Source organism: Schistocerca serialis, chromosome 7 (assembly GCF_023864345.2).
Source record: "Schistocerca serialis cubense isolate TAMUIC-IGC-003099 chromosome 7, iqSchSeri2.2, whole genome shotgun sequence".
NCBI lineage: Eukaryota > Metazoa > Arthropoda > Insecta > Orthoptera > Acrididae > Schistocerca > Schistocerca serialis.
This window is the reverse complement of record NC_064644.1, coordinates 179,787,310-179,799,489: the sequence shown is the minus strand read 5'-3', so window position 1 is coordinate 179,799,489 and position 12,180 is coordinate 179,787,310.

Here is a 12,180-nt window from a genome sequence, read left to right as displayed (position 1 = left end):
CGACAGTGTCACTAAACAGTTAGTCAAAAATCTGCCACCCACATCAATCACAAACCTCGCGAACGTCCTCAACGAGATTACTCGATCCCGTGAGTTCCCAGCTTGCTGGAAACATGTGGAAGTGGTCGCGATACACAAACCAGGGAAAGATCCTCTATTCCCGCAGCACTACAGGCCGATTAGCCTCTTGCCAACTCTCAGCAAGATCTACGAGCGCCTCCTGCTAAGACCCATACAAGAACATATTACCAGAGAGCAAATTCTGCCGGATTTCCAATTTGGGTTCCGGCAGAACCACTCTGCCCCACAACAGGTCATGAGAATGGTTGAAGCAGCCACAGAGGGCTTCAACCACAGAGGCTACTGCGGGATAGTGCTACTAGATGTAGCCAAAGCCTTTGATTGTACACACAAGGGTTTTCCGGGAGCATAGTTCAGCTGATCAAGAGCTATCTCACGAATAGGACTTTCTCCGTCAAAGTAGAAACTGCCACCACCACCAGAAGGCGTATTCGTGCTGGGGTGCCACAGGGATCGGTCCTGGGTCCCGTACTGTGCAGTTTGCACACTGCGGACACTCCAACGGCCCCCCTGGTGCACACTGCACAGTACGCTGACGATACAGCCTTCTACACGAGAAACGCGAACAAGGACCTGGTCATCCGTAGGCTACAAAAGGTTTTAGATGACACAGAAACTTGGGCCCGTCGCTGGCGCATCACCATCAATTCTGAGAAGACATAGGCAATGCCGATTACCCGCAGGCTCGGAATGCGCGAACCTCCTCAACGTCCCCCCCTCCCCCCTCCATCTTCACCTAAATGGAACCCTACTCTGTTGGCGCAGAACCGCCAAATACCTTGGCGTAACGTTGGACTCTCGTCTCACGTGGAAACCCCACATAGACGAGGTCCATAGGAAGGTCTGCGCCAGAATGTCCATCCTATACCCTATCCTGAACTCAACCAGCTCCCTTCCATGCCCAGTAGCAGTAAACGTATACCTGGCCCCGATCCGGCCAGTCATGGCATAAGCGTGCCCTGTCTGAGGATACGTGGCAAAGCAGCACCTGGACAAACTCCAGAGGCTGCAGAACCGCGCCCTCAGGAGGGCATTGCACTTACCCCTTGGATTTCCCATAGATGACCTGCATGCCGCAGCTGAAATCCCACTCTTGAGAGAGCGCTTCCAAGATCTGGCAAGGGCTTTCTATGAAGGTTCTTCCAGACCATAAAACGCTCTCATCCACTCCTTAGGTCGGTATGACATGTCCCGCGATAAGCACAAGCGTCCTATGACGATCTTCGACGATTAAGTCGAAGAGAAAATACCAACAACCAATCCCTAATCTTGTTCCTTCCCATATAACACCAATCATCTCGCCTACCTCAGGCAAGTACCAGACACAGACAGAACAATCATCACAAAATAACAGACACCAAAAAACTATAGAAAAATCACACACACACATTCACAGGGGAGTAAAAGCCGAAAGGCTACAAACTCCCACTTCACACTTCCCCAAAGAGGGGAAAGTACAAGATGAGAGCAGCAGGGCCAGCGCTTGGTTGTCATGACGTCACAAACTTGAAGCCGACCCAAGTGAAGATCCGCCATCTTAGCTACCCCAAAACATTCGCTTCTGCTAATTTGATTCCGTGTAGTCGTGAGGTGTTTTGATGAAAAATGCCAGCTTGCGTCGCTTACTGGCGTACTAATCGTTCTGATTGTAGTCTAAAGTTTAAACAAATCACATTTCATTCGTAAGTGGACTTATTTAAGCGCTATTTTCTTATATATACTTGAAATTCTGATGCACTGTAAAGTTTTACAGTATGGTTTTATTTCTGTGATTTGGCTTCAGATTTCCCATCAATCCAACGCGAAGAGCTCTCTGGAGGTGAGCAGTACACTTGGTTTTCATTGTTTAGTTATTCCCAAGTAACTGAAAAGTCCTGGCAAGAAATACCCTGGAAATGGGGACTAATGTTTTAAAATGCGATAATTTTATATATAAGGAATGTAACTACATCTAGTTAATTAAATCTCCAGTAAAATGTGTGGAGCGCCTGTTACGGTGGTTAAATTATAAGTACTTAAATGGTTACATATTGTTAAAGCAAAGTTCCCTATCTATGTCCAGGCTACTTAGATCATTACATTAATCACTGTGTCGTCGTGTTACCCTGTAAATTGCTGTTATTTGCCACGCTGAACGTCACTTGGTAGGTACAATTTAAAAACAAAGCAGATGTGTAAACTACAATGGGCCTGACAATCTTAAATTCCGTTCTTTTCCTTCGTAATTTAACGAATCTTTCACTTTGTTGACGTGACAGCTGGCTTGTTTATATTATCCCTGCGTACATCTATGGGACACCAAAGGAAATAAGGCAAGTTTCTTGCAAACTTGAACATTTAAAATTTGCATTTGACTTGAAAATGCAACGAATACAAATCGTTGCCTCTAAATTATCAATCATTGCTTTTAGAGTTCTGGCTTTATCAATTATCGACACTAACACAATGAAAGTGAATAGAAATGAATTACGGAAGCACGCTTTTCATAGCACGTACTTCTCTTCTCGGTTATTCGAAGTGTATAAACAAAAAGGAATTGCAGTACTGAGGCCAGAAGCGTCATATTTTCGTGTCGTATTACCGTATCGAATACGCATTTAAGACCAGAAAAACGCTTGAAGATTCGTTCCTTATGCTGTGTTGTTCACTAAAACAGTGTACCATTTACTATATAAAATAAATATCCCGTACACACGACAGAAATAACGAACAAGAAGGAATTGTAAACACTTGCCTGCTAATATTTTGGGGGATCCAAGATGGCGGCAGGCGCCGCCCACTGGCTTCAAAACAACGTACAACGTAAGTCTGTAGCGCCATCTCCCGTTATTCTACCTCCATGGACCACACGCGAAGGCACCGGTGGCGGGCGACGGATGCGTGCGCAGCGTTGGTTCGTCTCATCTGATGTACGTCTCCGCGCGCGACTGCGGTCTGACACTTGCGAAACCTGCTGCCAGGCCGCATCGTTGGAAATGCTCGTTATTGTGTGTTCAAATATGTGTGAATACTTAAGGGACCAAACTGCTGAGGTCATCGGTCTGAAAGCCTACACACTACTTAACCTAACTTACGCTAAGGACAACAGACACACCTACGCCCGAGGAAGAATTCGAACTTCCGACGGGGGCAGCCGCCCGGACCGTGGCAAGACACCATAGACCGCGAGGCTACCCCGCGCGGCTGTTCGTTATTGCATCGTGCCGGTCACACATAGCGCGGCCTTCACGCAGCGACAATCGCCCTGCCGCATCCGCCGGCACGAGTTGTCTCAAGGCGCGTAAACAGTAGGATAACGAAGGCCAACGAACGACTGTTGCGGGTTGATATTTGTAATTATATACAATCTGGAAATATTGATTATCCTTGAATTAATGTTTTATATTCCATGATGTACGTTCCTTGGAGAGAAATAAATTAATGTTGTCTTATCCCTTATCATTTAGCTACAAATAGCAGGTCAGCTACTGGAAGCAGTTAATTCCATAAATTATCTGGGAGTACGCATTAGGAGTGATTTAAAATGGAATGACCATATAAAATTAATCGTTGGTAAAGCAGATGCCAGACTGAGATTCATTGGAATAATCCTAAGGAAATGCAATCCGAAAACAAAGGAAGTAGGATACAGTACGCTTGTTCGCCCACTGCTTGAATACTGTTCAGCAGTGTGGGATCCGTACCAGATAGGGTTGATTGAAGAGATAGAGAAGATCCAACGGAGAGCAGCGCGCTTCGTTACAGGATCATTTAGTAATCGCGAAAGCGTTACGGAGATGATAGATAAACTCCAGTGGAAGACTCTTCAGGCGAGACGCTCAGTAGCTCGGTACGGGCTTTTGTTAAAGTTTCGAGAACATACCTTCACCGAAGAGTCAAGCAGTATATTGCTCCCTCCTACGTATATCTCGCGAAGAGACCATGAGGATAAAATCATAGAGATTAGAGCCCACACAGAAGCATACCGACAATCCTTTTTTCCACGAACAATACGAGACTGGAATAGAAGGGAGAACCGATAGAGGTACTCAGGGTACCCTCCGCCACACACCGTCAGGTGGCTTGCGGAGTATGGATGTAGATGTAGAATTTTGTATTGGAATCACGGTGTTGTGTGTCCGTAAAAACGACAGACACTGGATTCGGCCGAACGTTCGTCGCCAATGCGTTAGCGTCCGTCTTCTCATCCTCACCAAACGAAGGGCTTGGGTCAAAGAGATTCAGCCACGTGGAGTCGCAGTTGGCTCTGATCATTGGCCGATGTTGCTCCCGTTTCGTTAGTGTAATAATATAGCATTTTAATTACAATTTCACCGGCCGATGTTATGAGGGAAGAAGTGGATTTAGCAGTCATCGCATGTGCAGCATTTAGTTTACTGCAAGAAGCTGATCATGAGAAAAAGAACAAGAAGTAACGACATTGGTAGACGGAAACTTTTTTATTTTATAGGAGGACCAGTGTGGTGGGACAAAGTAATGCCTATCCTGAAGCAGAATTGGAATACACTATTTCCTAACTTTTTTTCCAATTGAAAGTTACAGATTTAGAATTGTTACTGACTTGTGTAGGCCCTAAAATTTCGAAAGGTGACTCCAGTTTTAGCAGAACTGTATTTGCAGTAGAAAGATTAACAATCACTCTCAGTTTTGTTTGTTTCTCTTTGTCGTTCATGGGGAAAAGATATCAATAAAGAGCCCATTTTTTTCGTATCGTGCACGTGTCTTTCTAATGTCCCAGTTATGTTCCTCCAAACGTCTAATCTTTTCAGTTCACTTAGGTAACCGCAGTTCGTAGAGACCAATAAATATTCTCGTTCACAATAAAACTCTATCAGTTTTACTGTTATCTGTTTATTCCACGCTGTACTCTAGTATTTTAAATGCAATAAAATACATATGCTTAGCAAGCGTAGGCGTTGCCTGCGAGGGTAACAACGAATGTTGTAATTAAGTTTTTTCAGGACAGCTGCAAGTCACACTCATTATGTGATTCTTCAGTTTCTCCCGGCGTATTTGTTGCTCGAACAGTCCACGGGTATACTGCCGGTTCATAGTGTCCAACCGGCACAATATTTCGGCGATCAGACATGTCGCCATCGTCAGATGCGCTGACGAACTGAGCTCCTGAGGGCGGGCGGCCGATTTAAATAGCCTTCTCCCGCGGGCCACTCTCTTCGCCGTCCGCGCCCGCGCGCCGCCGGTCGCTAAGACGTGGGCATCGGAATCTGTCGTAGCGTCGATGTTCTTGCTACGTCCGCCAGTTCGTACTTCTTGCTGAGAGTCTTCTTAATTACATTCAATGAAGGGTCCCCAAGCCGTGCTGAGATTGTAGCCGCAATCTCGGTTGATAAGATCTTCCCTGGTGCGAATTTCGATAGCCTCCCTTATAACGCTGTCCCAATATTTAGAGGTCTGAGCCAGGATCTTGGTACGCTCATAATCCATCTCAGGCTCAGACCTCTAAATATTGGGACAGCGTTACAAGGGAGGCTATCGAAATTCGCACCAGGGAAGATCTTATCAACCGAGATTGCGGCTACAATCTCAGCAAGGCTTGGGACCCGGCATTGAATATAATTAAGAAGACTCTCAGCAAGAAGTACCAACTGGCGACCAGGGCGGACGTAGCAAGCACATCGACGCTACGACAGATTCCGACGCCCACGTCTTCGCGACAGCCGGCACGCGGGCGCGGACGGTGGAGAGAGTGGCCCGCGGGAGGAGTGGATTTAAATCGGCCGCCCGCCCTCAGGAGCTCAGTCACCGCACACGTGCACTCCGCTGCTCGACTCGCTGCGGCTCAATCGTTACCGTCGCTCGCGCACGCCAACGCCACTAGCCCGTCGCCATGCCGAGAAGAAGGAATGGAGGAAGAGGCAAGATTGCTGCTGCTGTGGAGCTCCTGTTAAACGCAGTCGGGAGCAACGGTTCGGCAACACGAAGAAGAAGCGGAAGCCTGTGGCACAATTACAGTGCCATAAGTGTCAAAAGCTTGGACACATAGCCAGGGAATGCGACGGTGTGGTTGCGTGTGTTAAGTGCGGGAAACCGCACGACACGCGCAACTGCACAAAACCAAAGGGTACTGCAGCGCCGTGCGTAAATTGCGGTGGCTCGCACGCCGCAAACGCGCGCAGCTGCAGTTACCTGAAGACGTGGAAGCAGCGGAAGTTAGCCACCACACACGAAGAGGTGGCCCAACAAGAAGAAATGGTAGTCACCCCGCCCTCCTGCCTTAGTAGGGGAAGCGGGCTGCGCCACAAAGACGACGTGGACGCCTTCCGCCAAGCACTGCGGGAAGCCAACGAGGACGCAATCACCGCGCTCAAATCCGCCATGGCGGAGGAGAGAGCGGCCCTGAGAGCAGAACTCGAAGAGACGCGTCAGGAGGTGACTCAATTGAGGGTCGCCTTGTACCTCGCGTCCCGTACGACGCCGGGCGTGGCACCGACCCGCACCAGTACGGGGGTAGACGCGGCAACACAAACGACCGCCTCCCTGGCCGACGCGGCAACGCAGGTTGCTAGGGAGGTTGTCATACAGTCGGGGAAAACCTCCGACAACAAGGAAACGGCACCCTCGGAAGCAGTCGTCACTCCTGTCTCTGCGGAAACGCAGACGACACAGGAAGTGCCGATGGAGACCGAGGGAGAAGAAGAAGACGAGCCGTTCGAGTGCCTCCCCCTCCCCAACAAGAACTGTGTGAGGGAGGTGCTCACCAAGATCGCCGATTCCCTGCGAGACGGTAGCTACCCACATCATGATCATCCTTACCCTTTCACGGTGGCTAACATCCCTCCCCTTCCTCACAAACCCTATCCTTTCCACTGGGGGTGCGAACCCTTGAACCAGAAGCTGCACCGGAGGGAAATCGTCAGGCGTGGAGATCTGGAGCCCATAAACAAGCACCCGATCTTCACGGACGAGGACTGAAAATACATGACTGAGGAAGCAGTCAAGTACATCCGGACACAGACGCCGCCAGTGGACTACTCCCGCTTGGGAAGCCAGGAAGCAGTAAGAAGAAGAACAAGTAGCCGCCAGAATCAGCCGGCAGATAAGCTGCTGCATCCACAGAAACCAGAGGCCAGACCAACACGCGAAGAAAACATTCCAAACAGAGAGGACTTCAGGAGGAACAGCTCAAACAGTTTAAATTCCGCTACCTCGGGCCAAGGCACGCCCGTCAATATAGTGAGTGAGTGACTCAGGAGCTCAGTTCGTCAGCGCACCTGACGATGGCGACATGTCTGATCGCCGAAATATTGTGCCCGTTGGACACTATGAACCGGCAGTATACCCGTGGACTGTTCGAACACACTCATTATGTTTTATTGGCTCGCCAGGAGGAGTCGCGACTCGTAACGATGTTCGTTCCCGTCGGTATGACGTGGAGCAGCACCTGTAACTCTCGTAAGGACACAACTCTTCGAGTGGTTTAGAAATATTCTGTTATCTGTCCGTAACAGTCTTCTCAGCTTGTGCGAACTGGTAAACTGCAATGGTTTATTTTTATGCCCTGTTAGTTCTGTGATGAAATAAAATCTTGATTCTTGATTTCATCTTTACGGATGTTTTTCATATCATACATAGCGAGGATGAAATTTTGCTGTCTACTATTCTGTTGCTATGCCATTGCTACGTCAAGTTATTAACAACGGTCCGACGTAACTACAGAGATAACTTATGTTGGAGTAAACGCCTTTTTTAATACGCCCCAATATTGGTTTAAACTAATCACTCTTCACTGTCAATTATTTATGTACTCACTTAGTCACTTAAAATGTTTAAAGAGTCAATCAACTTGCATTAATACACACTGTATTGTCCGTTTAATGAGTCAGGCGACACTTAAGATTGACCTTTTGACTTAGATTTTATTGTTCTTTTTGTAATTAATTGTTTGTCCCTACAACACACGCACACCGATATGTCATTCAAGATTAACTTCAGTTCAGTAATCGTGGCGCTGAGAAGTTTTGACTAGTCGGCGTACTTGTCTTTCTTCATGTCTTCGTTTTATTGAGTCCTACTCAAGACTACGAATTGTTTTTCTGTCGTTGATACATTGCTCTCAAGGTTTGTAACTGTTCATCAGTATGAAGGCTAAGTCCGATAAACCAGTATTACTCAACTGAAGTCTGACATTCGTCTTACTATACCGTCGCGTTGAGAACTGTAAAGATTAGCTTTATTCAGTCGAATGGATGAGCAATACTTCAATCTCTATCTCACGAATTACCAAACTTTCAAAACTGAAACAATCTAACAGCTTTTGCATCCAGACAACTACCGAAAAAGTACTCTAGAGCGATTCAAGAGCAACTAACTAACTGAACATTTCCATATCCGAGTTGCATTGTAGTTGCATTGAATTTCCTTTTCGATGCGGCTACAACTCTCTTCCATGGCAAATGTTATCTTTGACTGAATTACTTTCTTGTATTTAACCTTCGTTCATATGGTTTTCAATTTATTCTATAGATGTTTGATAAAGAATCTATGATAATCCTTTTCTTTCATCTCTCCTTTTTGTATGCTATTCTCAGTATTTGAATGAATAGGTGTTAATAAAAACATTACCAGTGTAGATTTTATCGTCAATAGTTGCCGTCACTGTCAAGATGACTCACTTCCCTACTTTAAGTTTCCACAAAGTTTGTTAATTGGGGTTTTCTGTCCTTGGGGCGTTACACATGCTGGTACCCACTTTATGTTAGCAGCCAACTGATGTGCTTTAAACTGTAACTTCCAGAGTTTCTGACGGCGCTCTTGTTAAATTATAGGGCTAAACTAGTCAATTAAATATACTGAGCGACTTTTGGCTGTCCTGAAAACATTAAACACGCACTTTCTCTGGAGACACCGCAAATCTCTACTGAACCAACGGACGCTCGACCCGGTATTCACGCTAATCGTTTTGATGTTACCACCAACAGACTGAACCGCAACCAAGGCCAACCGCTTCTTTGGCTCCGATTTAACGTCCGCGCACACTGAAGCTAAGTATACACGTGAGGGTTTCTTACTCTCAGCTTTTGCGAGTTATACGTGAGGGTTCCTTACTCTCAGCTTTTGCGAGTTATACGTATCGTGTAAACGGCGCCGACAGTCAGCTCGCCGGCTGTGTGCGAGAGAGGGGAAATATCTAAGATAGCCCTGCTCTGTGAATTTACACCTCTCTTGTGGATGGCAACCTCCGTCATTCGAGTGGCGCTCGCCGTAACTCTCAGACAAAAAAAAAAAAAAAAAAAACTATACGGGCATTGTCGGGAGAGCTCAGAGTACTCAGAGAGTGTTTGAGCCCTAGCGCCTCTGTCTTTGGCGCTGGTCATGTCTCGGCTTTTCATTTGGCTCACCTTTGTTGTGTCGTGACTGACTGTACGAAGCTTTAACGGAGCAAGAAACGACGGTCATGAGGTCAGTCGGTTTTTCTGTGAGGTGGTAGAGAGAGTTGACCAGGAGAGGGCGGTACGCCCGTGTCTCGAGAGGTGAGGCGATTATGGTGGGACCGAGCGAGGTGGCGCAGTGATTAGCACACTGGACTCGCATTCGGAAGGACCACGGTTCAATCCCGCGTCCGGCCATCCTGATTTAGGTTTTCCGTGATTTCCCTAAATCGCTTCAGGCAAATGCCGGTATGGTTCCTTTGAAAGGGCACGGCCGACTTCCTTCCCCATCCTTCCCTAATCTGATGAGACCGATGACCTCGCAGTTTGGTCTCTTCCCCCCGAAATCAACCCAACTCCTCGATTATGGTCAGGGCCGGCAGCCAGCGCTGGAGCAGGGAGGCGTCGCTGTTGGCTCGACGCAGAGGGGGGCACAGCTGAGTGGGAATGTGCGGCGCGAGGTCTCCTTCGCGTAGCGGAACTGGGTTGCCATCCACTTGTGTCCATTGTGGATTCCGATGGACTTGGGCAATTCTAGCAGGACAATGCGACACCCCACACGTCCAGAATTATTACCGATTGGCTCCAGGAACACTCTTCTGAGTTTAAACACTTCCGCTGGCCACCGAACTCGTCAGGCATGAACATTATTAAGCATATCTACATCTACATTTATACTCCGCAAGCCACCCAACGGTGTGAGGCGGTGGGCACTTTACGTGCCACTGTCATTACCTCCCTTTCCTGTTCCAGTCCCGTATGGTTCGCGGGAAGAACGACTGCCGGAAAGCCTCCGTGCGCGCTCTAATCTCTCTAATTTTACATTCGTGATCTCCTCGGGAGGTATAAGTAGGGGGAAACAATATATTCGATACCTCATCCAGAAACGCACCCTCTCGAAACCTGGACAGCAAGCTACACCGCGATGCAGAGCGCCTGTCTTGCAGAGTCTGCCACTTGAGTTTGCTAAACATCGCCGTAACGCTATCACGCTTAGCAAATAACTCTGTGACGAAACGCGGCGCTCTTCTTTGGATCTTCTCTATCTCCTCTGTCAACCCGACCTGGTACGGATCCCACACTGATGAGCAATACTCAAGTATTGGTCGAACGAGTGTTTTGTAAGCCACCTCCTTTGTTGATGGACTACATTTTCTAAGGACTCTCTCAATGAATCTCATCCTGTCACCCGCCTTACCAACAGTTAATTTTATATGATCATTCCACTTCAAATCGTTCCGCACGCATACTCCCAGATATTTTACAGAAGTAACTGCTACCAGTGTTTGTTCCGCTATCATATAATCATACAATAAAGGATCCTTCTTTCTATGTATTCGCAATACATTACATTTGTCTATATTAAGGGTCAGTTGCCACTCCCTGCACCAAGAGCCTATCTGGGATGTCGTGCAACGTGCTGTTCAGAAGAGATCTCCACCCCCTCGATTTATGGACAGCCCTGCAGGCTTCATGGTGTCAGTTCTCTCCAGCACTACTTCAGGCATTAGTCGAGTCCATGCCACGTCGCGTTGCGGCCCATCTGCGTTCTCGCGGGGGCCCTACATGATTTTAGACATGTGTACCAACTTTTTGGCTCTTCAGTGTATAATTTGAAGAGAAAGCGTTTTCTTAACAACATACAAGTACATCAGCTATGGTGTGATTCCACTGTGGCATCCTTCAGAGTGCATAGGGCTTCCTGACTGCACTGGACGGTGACAGCACCTGAGGCAGTGCCAGATATGACACAGACGAAATAAATCCCACTGCACAACATATTAAAAAAATAAAAATAACAAAAAAACCAATAAAGTCATATCCAAGTGTAATGCTACTGCAGAGCCACCAACCTTTACGAATCATTAATATAAGACAATAAACCTTCCAATTAACCGACCAGTGAAGCACGAAAAATTTTTTAAAAATAAAACTCAACACTGGCAGCCGTTGCAGTTCATAAGGCCAATAAAATTCTTCTTTAAACTGCCACACAGAAACGTAAAAATTATTGAAACCACTACTCCGCCTTTCTTGCGTAACCATAATCAAAACAAGCAGCGGATCAGTACTTAATTGCGTAAGACAATTCACGGAAGCATTGGTAATTAAGAAACAGACTAGCCTAAGTAACACTAGCGGGCTGTAGGGTGAAGCAGGCAGCTCTGGAATCTCAGGCCGATTGTAACGGCACCGCCAAATTAAAAGCAGTTTAGGAATAACGGAGAATTACTGGTAGTTAGAAACTGTACTGGCTTAACAACAAAACCTTAAATAATATGTGCATTTCACAATGACTGACAAACCACTTCGAAGGCACAACTGTTAACACGTCCTCATCAACAGGCACAGCCAACCAGTATAAGCATATGTAGCACTCGAGGAGGGGCAGCGAAAATTCGCCCCAGAACAGTGTAAAGTATTCTGCGAGTGCTATCCAAGATTAGCAGCCTATAGGAGAGCGAAAAACTCTCACTTGTATCTCAGTCCTAAGCAATTTTCGGTCAACGAAGAGGTAGGCTGTCATTCGTTGGCGCAGCAGCCCCTGCGGCCAGTCGCTCTTGCTGTTGAAGCCTGAATGCCCCGGTCATCGTCTATGGCGTGGACCGCACCGCCAGGCTGCGTTCTGCCTGGCCACACCTTAAACAAGTTAGATTTTTCCTTCGTGGAGAGAAATGTGACCAGTGGGATGCTAGATCACGAGCAGAAC